This window comes from Nyctibius grandis, chromosome 9, assembly GCF_013368605.1.
Source record: "Nyctibius grandis isolate bNycGra1 chromosome 9, bNycGra1.pri, whole genome shotgun sequence".
In the NCBI taxonomy this organism is placed as follows: Eukaryota; Metazoa; Chordata; class Aves; order Nyctibiiformes; family Nyctibiidae; genus Nyctibius; species Nyctibius grandis.
Window position 1 is genome coordinate 40,015,196 of NC_090666.1, and position 13,234 is coordinate 40,028,429.

Here is a 13,234-nt window from a genome sequence, read left to right on the forward strand (position 1 = left end):
TCTCACCTTTGGAAGTGAAAGGTCAGTGCAAAAACATTGACTTTTCATGCATGCCGTAACCGAGACTTCTGCCTCGTCGTTACTGTTTCTTGCTTTTGAACTAATGCATCCACTCACATCTCCCACATTTCCGTGGTGGCTGAGCACTCCTGCTTAAGGTGGAAAGCATTCACAGATGTTTGTATGACCAGGCAAGTCATATTAGGGTAAGAGATTGGTGCTTTGAAAGGTGTCTGCAGCTCTGAGCACCTGAGTGAGGTCTATTCGCAACACCTTCAAGCTTTGCAATGCTGTATGTGTTGAGTTTTCCAGAAGAAGCCAAGGCCAAAAGGGAGTTTATAATTTTTGAAAACTAGATTGCAGATATCTAGGATTGGATGTCTACAGCAAAGAAAAACCTAGCCCTTATTTTTCAGGTACATATTTTCCAAGCTATAAAAAGGAGCAACTGTGTTCAAAGAGTTTGAAATATCCTTCAAAAAATGAAATACTTGATTGAAAGTTACTGCTTAATTGCGAAATACTGTCAATTCCCGAAAATTCAGGGCTGTGGGAGAGTCACTGCCCGTTATCTGGCTAATCTGGGCATATCGTCACGCTGTTCTTTTAGTAGGTGTATTTGTGAAACCAGAATAAGGCTTGCGTGATCGCTTGTGATGGTACACGATACCCAGTTTCACAGCAAACTGTGACACTAAAGGATTGAAAAAACCTTTCCAAGTTATACTGAGATTCTCACGAATCATCCTTTTGTCTGCCCCCAAAATGTGGGTGCCATTGCCTCGGTGCCGAACACTGCTGCGACTGTGTAGTCTCTGTTTCTCTATGAGAAGACAGAAACCATCTGGTCTGAAACACAGCCCCCTTTGAAAATACATATCCTATTATGTTAGCTCTGAAACAGTATGAGCAGCTATGCCTCTGAAGGGGAGATGGTATCTTAATATGTAGAAAACTTTTTTTTAAATATCTTTTTTTTTTTTTCTCTGCGAGGAAGGGGAGAAACATAAAGAATTTTTTTTTCCTCTTCCTTGCCCTGAATTTGCCTTGTAAAAGAAATTGCTCCCAAAGAGACCACGCAGAGTGCTGTGCTTGCAGGGCAACTTATAGCTTTGCCTTGCCAGGGGGTGCAGCGGGTGCCCTGCGATGACCTGGGGACCACGCTCTGGTGTTCCCCGGGGGGGAAAGCAATCCCTTCCTGGCCTCTTTTCGTCTGTGCCAAGCAGCTCGGGTGCAGGAGGGCAGCAGGCTGTATGGCTTCTGGCCACCTGTACGCTCTTCCTCTTTCTCTCCCTCCTCCTCCTCCCCCCCTAACTCACGAGGTCCTTGTTGCTGGTGTCCGTTTGCCTTTCTTATCAGAAAACCCACTGTGCTGCAAGAGACCTGGCCCAGGCATCTTCCGCAGTCCTGTGCTCTGAGAAAAGGTCAAACAGGCAACTAATCTGATTTGGTTTCTATTCAGGACTCACAACTCCTTCAGCAAGAAAAGGAGGGGGAGTGAGGCGTGTGGACTGGTGGGGGGGGAAGGTCCATGGACCCTATGTGATGCTGCAGTAAGCCTGATGCTTCTCTGCCTGGGAAATGTTCACTTCTGATTTACAGCAGCAAGTAGAGAATTAGATTAACTTTATTTATTCCCCCCCACCCCCCCATTCTTCTGACTGGTATTCAAAGGACTAGCAAGTTATGCTGGTTTAAAAAAAAAAAGTAAAAAAAATGAATGTGCTATAACTCCCCTTCAACACGACAGTGAGGCAAATGGCTGTGCAAAGGTAGCTAAATGCAAATTTAGTGATATAATTAGGCCTTCACTATTGTTTTCCATTTTTAAGAAAGCCTAGGTTGTGTTTTTTTCTTTATTTGCCTTTTTGATCTAAAGGGTACAGGGTTTTGTTTAGCTTCTGTAATAGATCTGATGATAGCAGACTTCTGAGTTTGGTTTGATAATCTGTCACTGTACTGCTTGGGAAGCTGATGTTCTCAGCTGTGTAGAGCTTAAAAAAAACCCCCACCAAACCAACAAGCACAACAACCCAAACCCCTCATTTGGAGCCCTGCATTTGGTTATGACAGGCAGCTCAAGAGCAGCACTCGTGTTTCTTCCCTCTGAGGATGTGAAGTGCATGCAGCCAGTAACATACACTGGGTAACCATTATGTTTAAGTCAACACAAGAACACGCTAGGAATGTTGCTGATGCTTTAAGAATGCACACAATTAATTTAAAAGTAGTTCTGTGGGTATTATTTGCTAAACTAATCCTGAAAGCAATTGCTATTTGCTTTTTAAAGGAGATAAAACCAAAGCAGAGCTTCTCTGTTTAGGTGGGAGAGCTGCCTGATTTTCAGGGCAGGTAAGGTAGATTAATACCAGACCACTCATAAGAAGGTTTCAGATCTTACTGTCAGAGGGTAATAATTAATGATCAAATGTTAATGGAGATGCTGGGCTGTTGATGCCATTAATTCAGCTCAGTGGAGCCAGTCCTGCCCAGGACCTGCCACAGCTGTCACTGCATTCGCTTAATTATTCCAGCCCCTTCAGGCTCTTTTTCCCTTTTTCCTGCTAACTGCAGGACAGTATGTTTTCACTGAAGCAGAATTATGAAGAACGCCCCGCTTCCCGGGTACTGCCCGGCCGGCTCTGCACGCAAACCTACAGGCAACAAAGACGACCACCAAGTTACACAAATAACCTTCATCCTCTCCTCCACAAAGTCCAATTTTATGCAGAAAGAAGTGGGACAGTTAAAAATAGCTGGGAAAGGAGCTCAGGGTGGGAGGGCTGCGGAGCTGGGGGTGCCTGAGCATCGTCGCCTGAGTGCGGCACCGGGGATTGCCCGCTGGGCTTGGGGGTCTGAAGTGCTGGTCCATACTGGTAGTTAGTTTAGATATTCTTATATACTGGTAGGTAGTTCCTACTAGTTTAGGCATTCCTACCTGCTGGTAGGTAGTTTTGATGTTTCTGAGGACTGTCATGATGCAGCATCAACCAGTTCTTGGCTGGAGATGAGCATTAAATAGGGCAAGACTAACTAAAAGCCAGTAAAAAAGTCCAAAAATGTGGAAATTACTAATCCTCAGAGCAACAGTCAAGGCCAGAGGATCTCAGACTAGGGCTGAAAGCCTCATTGGTTAAAAGGACGTTATCTTCAGGCTTTAGGATGGAGAAAGTGACGTTTTCCATGTTTAACTCTGTACACTCCTGCTGAAACTTGGGGAAAATCCTAATCCAATCTTTCAAGTGATGTTATAAACTATCTTTTTAATGCCTTGGCTCTTTATCTGGTATAAAGCATGATGTTTCTCCCAAGTCTTCTTAAAGGACATGCTAATTATTTTAATTGCCTGCCTTTACCCTTCCTCCCCCCCAAAAAACGTTGTGGTTTTTTTTTTCTTGTTTAATTTCCAGTTCTGAGGAGTGCTGCATTTTAAAACCAGTCCAGTGTGTCTTGAGCTGTGAGGCTGGAATGCTCCTTGACTCGCTTCCAAACTGAAGTGCTTAAAAAAATGTGAAGCACTACAACAATTTTAAATCACTCTATACACTGCACATGGTGATTTAAAATAATTGAAGCTCTTCAAATTTTTATATGCCCTTGAATTTGGAAGTGATCAAGGTTCTGAGCATGTGCAGTACACAATGATTTAAAATTATTAGAGCTCTTCAAATTTATCATAAGTGTTTCAGCTTGAAAGTGATAGGGAATCTGGACTTCAGCAGTGTAAAGTGATTTAAAATTATCAGAGCACTACAGATGTTTTATAGGTGCTTTAATTTGGAACTGATCTCAGTTCTGGACTATAGCAATGTATAGCATATTGCTTTTAAAAATCATTGAAGCGGTTTCATATTTTTCCAAACCGGTTTTCTTAAAGTCGAACATCTTTAATAATTTTAAAATGCATTATGTTGCAAGTGGCAACGCTTTTAATAGAATATTTTTGCACTTTGTAATGATAGCAGAAACGATTGCAGTTCGGTTGCAATTTGCTTCTGTGACTTTTTTTTTTAAAGGATCAAAGTACGGGTGCTTATGGCTTCATCTTTGCAACACATCTGCTGTGAACGCCGTGTAAAACTTGGGCTGGAGATTCGCACGGTGTGGCTGTTGCTCACACAAAACTTCTGTGCCCACAGCCCACGAGGAATTTCTTCTCAGAAAGGGTTATTAGGCATTGGAAGGGGCTGCCCAGGGAGGTGGTGGAGTCACCATCTCTGGAGGGGTTTAAGAAAAGACTGGACGTGGGACTTAGTGCCATGGTCTAGTTGCCATGGTGGTGTCAGGGCAACGGTTGGACTCGATGATCCCAGAGGGCTCTTCCAACCTGATTGATTCTGTGATTCTGTAGATTGAATGTGGGTTCTGTCCATGTGAGTGCCAATTAGGTAATGGCATGTGCAAATGGGTGTTTAGCCACGTAATTACCCAGTTTGGGGGTGCAAGTGCCCATCTGCTGGTCTGAATTTTACTGGGACAATTCTGGTGTGTGTCTTGGTGATTTCTTCTTAAATATATTAGGTCACTTCAAGGAAACGAGGATAAAATATTCTTGTGTAACAAATAAAATCTGAAATACAAAAATAAGACCTTTTCTTAAGAATTATTAACGAATTCAATTAAGATTGAGTGGGGACTACACTATTACCTAGAAACAACATAAGTTTCTTCTTTCAAAGTAAAAATACCCCGTAAAACACATTTACAGTTGTGTTTGAAGCTGCTAGTGTAAGATTTGATTAAGTGCTTGGAGGAATATACTTAAACATCCCCTGATGTTTGGTCCTGAAGTATTTGTGTAATGCTTTTCTATAACTTATAGCCATATTTACACTGGAGCTGAGTCTTTGAGTCTTTGGATGAAGACAGACTTTCTGGTTACATCCTTATTTCGCCTCTGAAGCCTGCAGGACATGTGCTGTATGTTATGAGCCAGCTTCCTAGGAGATTCTCATAGACTTGGCTAAACTTTTCTTATGTGTAAATTAAAACGAAAAGCCTGGGCATGGGCAACTGCATTTCAGGCTACATTCATGCTTGTGCAAATGACTTCATATCAGCTACCTTTTTCTTTGGGATATCTGTTGGCAGCATTTTTGAAAATGTGAATATGGAGGAAATGGTTCAGACTCTGGAGGACAAATCGCTTGCTAGGTGCCATGGGTGTGGCTAGTTGGGACAGTGACCTGCAGGGCTTGGGTGCTGACTACCTGCTGTCACCCTTGGTGTAAGCCGGTTGCATCGAGACAGGACCGTAGCAGTTTTGGAAAGTGAAGGCATGGCCTTGATCTGGTGTTTGTCCTGGTGCCCTGGTCAGCCCTGCTGACTTCCAGCATCACAAGGCTGCTGGGGATGGGATTCTGGAGGGGATCAGTAGTGCCCAGATCTTCTCGTAGCTCTTGTCTATGGGCTTAAGGAGATGTATTGCATGGCAGGTTACTATGCAGAAGCCTTGTTTGTTGAAGATGCAATGGATATTTCTGGAAACTAGAGCGCTGGGTCTGAGACAGGGGCTAATGCAGTTAGTGAGCACCGTGACTTCAGTGTGGTGCGTACTCAGCAAATGTCCTTGTCCTTTTCCTGTGTCCCAAATATTCCCTGATTTTTTATTTTTTTTTTTTTTTTTAGGCTGTGGTGACTGAGTTAAAATCCTAGTGTTTTCCCACTGATTTTCTGGTCTTGGTAAATATTTAGTTTTGATTAAAAGGGAAGGGAAAAAATAGATTAAATGAAAATTAACTTACTCACAAGAAAGAATAACCTCCATTTGAATTAGAAATTTCTAACGCAGAGGAGTATTTTGACCTGTGCTCTACTTCTTCGACTCTTCAAGTCACTGTGAAAGTAGAAATTTAACAGGATTAGGAATAAATGATTCTAATAATAGCAAGTATTTTACATTTAGGATTATGATGGAAGATACCATCATTAACCTTAGCCCTAGGACTTGTTCTAACACCATTAACATCCTGACCTAGAGCTTAACACCATCCTATTTTCCTTGGTTGGTGAAATACTTGGCTTTGTCTTAAATTTTCTTTTTCTTATTAAAAAAGCAAGTCTAACAGTTTGTGTTTGTTTAATGTTTTAAGGTCTTTCTCTTTTGATGTTTCTCTTTTGGGATAAGAAGCTTATGATGAGAAAGGGGGAACAGCAGTCATCGTTTTCAGGTTTAGGCGAGGGATATTTAAATGCAGGAGGTTTAGCTAGGTGGCCTATTTCTGCTGCAGATCAATGGTGTTGAGCGCTTGACTGCCCTTTGTGTTTTGAAAATCTCTTGCTGGATGCATGAAGTCAGGAACATAAAATCATACGTGGGCAGCAATTTGCTTTATATTAAAAAGTCCAGTGTAGTTGAAGTTTCCAAATGTCTGATTTTTGTTTGACATGGGGTTTGGAGCCAAGTCAATGTTTTGAGTTAGGGTGTGCTTCCAATCCAGTTTTGGCTTAATCTTGGGGGTAAAAGCTGAATGCAGTCCTGTAGACTCAGAGTCCATCTGCTCTGGTGGTAGAGCCTCTCAATGTGCTTTTGAGCAGTGAGAAAGTTGGGGGGCGTGTGTGTGTGTGAAGAGGAGCAGGGGAAGCCGTAATACGGTAATGCAGTGTATTCATCTGCTGTATTCTACAGCATTTATCAGGTATCATTTCTGGTAAAAATGAATTTTAACATCAGTAGTGTCATACAGCATTAGTAGGTAAAGGAAATGGTTTAAGAGAAGGTTGGGTAATTTATGCTTTATCACTGTTTCAGCATTTCAAAACAAAAAATTTAAGTTATTCATGATGTTCACTGATATCAAGAAAATTTAACAATCATATTGTAATAACACTCTTGTACTTCTCTACTGATTACTGGGTTTGACATAACAGGACTATTAAGTCTCTTTCTGGCAGAAGATGTCAGGACTTCTTTAATGGCACCAAGTGCCAAGATGTTATTTCCTACATGAAATCTGGTGCAACAGAGCAGCACCCTGTCCTCTTTTCCTCACTTCTAGTAAGCAGTAGCTCAGAGGTAGACGACACTCTTACGAGTTAAACCCATCATGTACGAAACACTCAGTTTTGTCCCACATTGTTATCTGTCATGGGTCAGATTCGCAGTCGCTTGACTTAGTCTAATTTAACTCATGTTTGAAGCAATACGAATTCATGCAAATCAAGAACCTAGCTCTGCACAGTGTCCTTTTGTTGATCTCTAGGAATTGCTACAAAGATTATTTTGTTAACCTCAAAATTATTGGTGCATATTTTTGGCTTTTTTTTTTTTGGTTGGAGAGGGGGAGGTTGACCCCCTTCTCCACACCTTATGAGTACAGTGAGGACAGACACTGGAACAGAATATTAACTCTTCAGGCATATAATGCTCTGAATAATGTGTATATTAAACTAGATCCTGCATACAAAAGGAGCTTTAATACACAAATCATTTTTAATGGACATTGTCAAAAAATAGTGAAAACTCAACTCCTCCCCCTCTGTACTCCTATTCCATTTACAAAGTGCATGAGAAATTACACTTTTTAAGAAACATAAAGAAGTGAGAAATTGTTGCAGCATAAAGTGAACTGGGATATATTGACACTACAAAATCTTAATTAGGTGGGTTTTTTTAGAGCTGACGTAACTTAGATTTTTCTAATTCATTTTTTGCCTGTTCAAAGAAGTTGATCTCTTCCTTTTCCAGTTGAAAGGATGCATTACTTGGCCATTCCTTTTTTTTTTTCTTAAACAAAAAGATAGAGTTCTAAAATAATATGAGGTACATTATTTTTTATTTGCAGTAGTAACAGATTTGCACTTTTAATTTGACTGTGTTAAATGTTATGGAAGAAGCAGGTCATGTTAGGGTGAACTGTCTTTATTGTTATCCTAATACGTTTAAAGGGAGACATTCAAGTCATACTAATTTGTGTGATAATAACACCCTCATCTGGGCGGTGCCAAGCCAAGGAAATCACTTCATCTCATTCAGCTTTTTGCTGAGTTATATTACACATATTACCATGCATTAGTACACTATGTAAATTTGCTGTCCTTTGAATGACAGTTTATTATAGTGGCGCTGGCTAGCGCCTCGTAGGTAGAGTTGTGTAGGAATCTTAAAGCAGGTTTTCTTCTTCAAAATATGCATAGTTTTTGAATTTGAAAAATGGAAAGTAATTATATGAAAATGGCAATTTTTCCATCTGGGGAAAAACTGTCAACTGCTATTAAGAGGACTCCACAGATCTGCGACAACTAGTTTTGTTTTCCAAGTTGAGCTGTTTTGAGTTGGTCTCAGTTAGTTGCAAGTCACGTGCAGTGGTTTGGGTTCCCTGAGTGAAGAGAATCAGGCAAGTGAGGAAATTCAGTCACTGGAGCTGTTTTGGCTCAGTCTTTTTGCATGGTGCATGAGTATTTTCCTATGCAGATGGTAAGCAGCAGCTCCATCCTTGCAAGTGTATGCGCACGGTATGTATGGAGACAAGTCACTGAAGTTTCCTTTGAAAGTCCATCTGAGTAAGGCTTTTGCCAGATGCTACTTCCTAATAGATAAAATAAAAGGTGCAATGGTAATAGGCAGTGGGGTGGTGCTTCTGCTTGGGTGGCTGGAGGGACAGTCTGGCTAGAAATATCTGTAGTTCAGCAAGCGTGGCACTCCTGGAAGATTACTATTGCAGTTGTTGCATTTCTAGCAAAGCATTTCCACCTGGCTTAGCAGGACTTTCTTATAAACTCAATTATTACAAGATGAAGAAAGTGTATTTTAATTGTTTTGGTTTTTGGTGTTTTGTGGTTTTGGTTTTTTTTTTCCCCCAATTTAATTTTTTATAAATGAACACTTCAGAGGTCACTTGTATTTCCATGGGAAGCTCCAAATCAGTTCTGTAGGTTAATCTATGAAAAAAGAAAACCCCAAAAAATAATTTTAAAAAAACAAAAAAGCCCCTAACCCTCTTCACACCATGGAGTCTTAACATTTAACAATTGATGCTCCAAAAAATGTATATTAGATTATGCTTTGGGGGCATAATCTGTTTTTATATTATGCTTTAGGGCAATGGTTGGGCTTGATGATCCCAGAGGTCTCTTCCAACCTGTGATTCTGTAACTTAAGTAAAGCTGGTGAGTGTTTTCTAATTATAACCATATATGGTTATTTTAAGACTTTTCCAGAGGCTGACTGTATGATGTCCTAGGCTAAGAACATTTTAAATACATGCTTAAAAGATAGCAGACCATTGAATTCAGAGATTAAAGCATTTATGAAGTTTAACATGAAAAGAATCTCAAATGTGTCTTAGAAAGAAATTAGCAAATATTTTTCTATTCAAGTGAACTAAATATAATGGCCCAGGAAAGCTGCAATCTCTTAAAAGTCCCAAATATATGTCAGAATGATAAATCTGAGTCAAGAAACACTGACTACCGGCTTAACTACATATTGGGCATTACAACCCAGGCTATAGAGAGCGTATCTGTGGGCTGTTGGAGATGTGAAGTTGTGCATCTGGAGGCTCTGAGTTGTGAGAGGAACCAGTCGATCACCCTGTGTAGCAACACTGATGTATTGGGGTTTCTCAGGGACAGAAGCTCCTGAACACACAACACCAAAAACCACATTCCTGGAGTTCCCCTATGAACGTGCTCAGCTTCTCCCATTTTTTTCTGTAACAACAAAAAAAAATTGACTAAATTTGTTGTCTTACAAGTGTCTGGCCCAAGCGGGTAAGTGCAGAGGAAGTGGAGGGTAAACCAGTTGTGCCCTTGTCTTACTCTGCTGTGTCTCATGGACTTCACATCTCTCTGTCTCCTCTGTGTATGCGTGCGTCACAGCAAAAAGTCTACGATGGAGCGTTTGCCTCTTGAATTTTTGTGCTTTTGTTGATTTGTCACATAAATGTTATATAAATGTAGCTTTTTATGTGTTAATATTACATACTGTTGAGGTGCTTGCAGTCCCCTCAGCATTCGGAAGCGCTGTTTAAAAATTAACTAAAAAGCAGGTTCCACCGTTTTATGGCATTACCTGGTTTAATGTGAGAACATGAATTATTAATTGTCTGTCTTGTTAAGTACCAGATCAGTGGCTTTTGCTCTAGATGGGGGAGAAAAAAAAATGCAATGTAAAAGTATTCTCCAAAACAGTTGTAAAATCAAAAAAAGAAAAAAAAACTAAACTCAAAACTCAATGTGAAGTGTGGGCCATGAGTGGCTTCTTGTGAGACAGAGGGAACTTTCCTCATCCTGGTTGAGCCATCATTGCCAAGGTGCTCATGAAATAAAAATCACAGAACATTGCATGTTTGCAAACTTGTCTGGACGATGAGAAGTTTGAGCTGAATAATTTATGTTTAACAAATGCTATGAAGGTCTGTGAACTATTTTTCTGACCTGTCTGTAGAAATTATTTAATTCCAGCATGGTCCATTGCCAGTGGTTAGAACTGCTTTTGCGAACAGCTATGGTGCTTAGTGCTCATCACATCCTCTCCCTGGAATGGAAGTGAGGGTCTCGATTTTCTCGTCAGATGGTAGCAGTGCCTGGAAAAGATACAGATATCCCTCTCTTTTTCAAAAACTTTAAAATCTACAACATGAAGCAATCTTTTTACTTTTTGTGCGTGAAGGTTTTTTGCTTTGGGATAACAGCAATCAGCCCAAAAGCCAGGAAACAAAAGGCCATTAAAATCTTTTTATAATCTGATTCCTTCTTGGGCAGTTTCAAATCATGGCCATAAGATAAGTGAATGTAGGTGTATTACAAAACCGCTGTACTTCAGTACTAGAGGTGGAGAAATCCAGGGGTTTGACTGGCAAAATCCTTGATATGCACTGGAAAACACTGGGCATTTCTACTTTTCTCGTGACGCTTTCAGAGGTACAAATGATGACTTTCTTCTTTCTAAAAATGAAATGCCAGCATCATTCCAGGAAGTTAAATACATTTTAAGATTTTGAAAAGCCTGAAGTTAAAAAGTCCTGTCTTGCACAATGGTACTGGTACATTTGACCTGAGCAAATATTTACCTAAAGAGCTGTTGGAGTAGTGGAGTTCAGAGATAAGTGAAAAGTATTGCTGAAGGGTCATTCCCAGCCACTCCTCGGTTCAGCCACTGTCCTTTCCCTGTATCTTCTGTTTACCGAACACTTGCACTAATTAGTGCTTGTGCATACAAATGCCTGGTGAATTGTTACTTTCCACGACAGCAATATTACTTGCCTGGGTTTATCTGCTTTCCCTCTTCCATATAGCCTCTCCTTTTTTTTTTTTTTTTTAAATTTTTTATTTCCTTAGAATTCCAGCTCTAGCAGAAATGGTCACTTCTGCCTCCTGTACTGATAAGAAACCACATGGAGCCAAGATGAAATATGTGAACAACCTAGGTATTGAAATGAATTTGTTACTGATGGTAAATATTTAACTGTACATCAAATTACAACCACTGCCTTCCCCCACCTCCCAAAAAAAAGCCAAAAGTACAGGTTAGGCACTTAGTCTTAAAACGGTCTTGTATTGGAGATGTGGTCATTTAAGGAGTCTATTCTCTTCTCTTATGTTCAGCAGAGTTGTTTCAGATGAGATTGTGTTGTACTATTCATTTGAAAAGCTGGGATGCAGCCCACAAGCTGCAATATTTGCTCATCAGCTACCTGGGAGATGGGGCACAGCTGATTTTTGTGAAAGGCAGGAAAAAAGTGAGGTCAAAGTATTAACGCTTTTTCTCAATAATATAATACACATAGTATTTGTCGTGTTGGTTTTTTTGATTTTTTTTTTTTTGGTGGTGTGGTGTATTTTTTTTTTTTATTTTCCCCTCAAGCTTTCTTCTGTGTTTGACCCATAATTTTCTTATGGAGAAGGTTCACTTTTCCTTCTCCCTAATTATCCTTGACCTATAGCTCATGAATGGGGCTCCTGATTGTCCAGCTGATTTCAAAACTCAGAGTGTGGAGCAATACGTCATTCCCAGTGAGCTGGAACAAACAAGGCTATTCTCTATCCCCACATGAAGTTCTGAGTTTAAATCACACCATATGAAATCTATATCTCAGCGAGGTCTTCAGGCTGCAGCAGTACACAACTGCAAACTCCCATAGAGGACTGAAGTGTCCCACAGACTGTGGCAAATTTCCCACAAAGTCCTGCAAATTGCAGCAAAATTCATGGGAAAAGAGGCAGGAAATGATTTTTCCCGCCTGGGGAGAGCCGTTGTAGAGGTCTGATCTGCAGGTTCTCACAAATGTTGGAGGAAAAATACATTTTTAATATTGCACTATGGAATATATCTCTTTTCCTATTTCACACTTAGGGGAAAGCACTAAAAATTTAGTATGTGTTATAGATGTTACTTTCCACTAGTGTGATATAGCAAACGCCCCAGGTATATGTATTAGTACAATATAATACAGGGATGCTGGATAACGTGACTGCTGCTGAACATACGCTCCTGTTTTACCTACAACTTGTCGGATCCCTAAAGTGGCAGTACTTGAACCACTGCCATTTCAAATATTAGTAGAAAGCCACACATTCTTTCATGCTTCAGTTATAAAGGGAGTATATAAATTATTTAATTGTGAGAAAGTATTGCATTAATATATTTACACTTCTAATGCATTTACAGAAACATGCTCCTCCCTAGTGAGAATAATAAAACATCGGTGTAAAGTTGCACTGGAGACGTGACTGCGGATTGCAAGGAGTTATACACAGAGAAGCAGCTCATATTCATCCTCTTGTAGAAGGTGGTTGCTGCGTTTTTGGAGCAAGATACAGCTGCCTGCTGTACCCTTGCTGGAGCTCTGCCAGAGCCTACTTTTCCCTCAAGAAACATGTGGTTGCTATATATCCTTCTATTTTGCCTCGCTGCTCCCTTCATCTCAAGGGCAACTGCTCTCTGCAGATCACTTGTACCATCCCAAACCGAGTTTGGGATAATTGCCCCACTGGTGCGACGTGTCTTAATCTGATTGCCAATGTCAACTCAAAGGAATGTGTTTCCCTAAAAGTCTTCTAATTTAAGTGTACTGAAGCTTTTGCACGAGTCTGGTTAACTAGCACCCAGGCTTGTGATCTGCTTAGGCTTATGTTTCACAGGTACAGCTAGAAGTCTGAAATATTTAAAACCATATGCCTGTTTGCCTCAAAGATGAGGACCTGTTTTTTTAAATTTCGTTTAATCCATTCTGGATTTACACCTTAAGGCAATGGATTCTCAGCTGCTGTAAAAGTGCTGGAATTAGAGTCC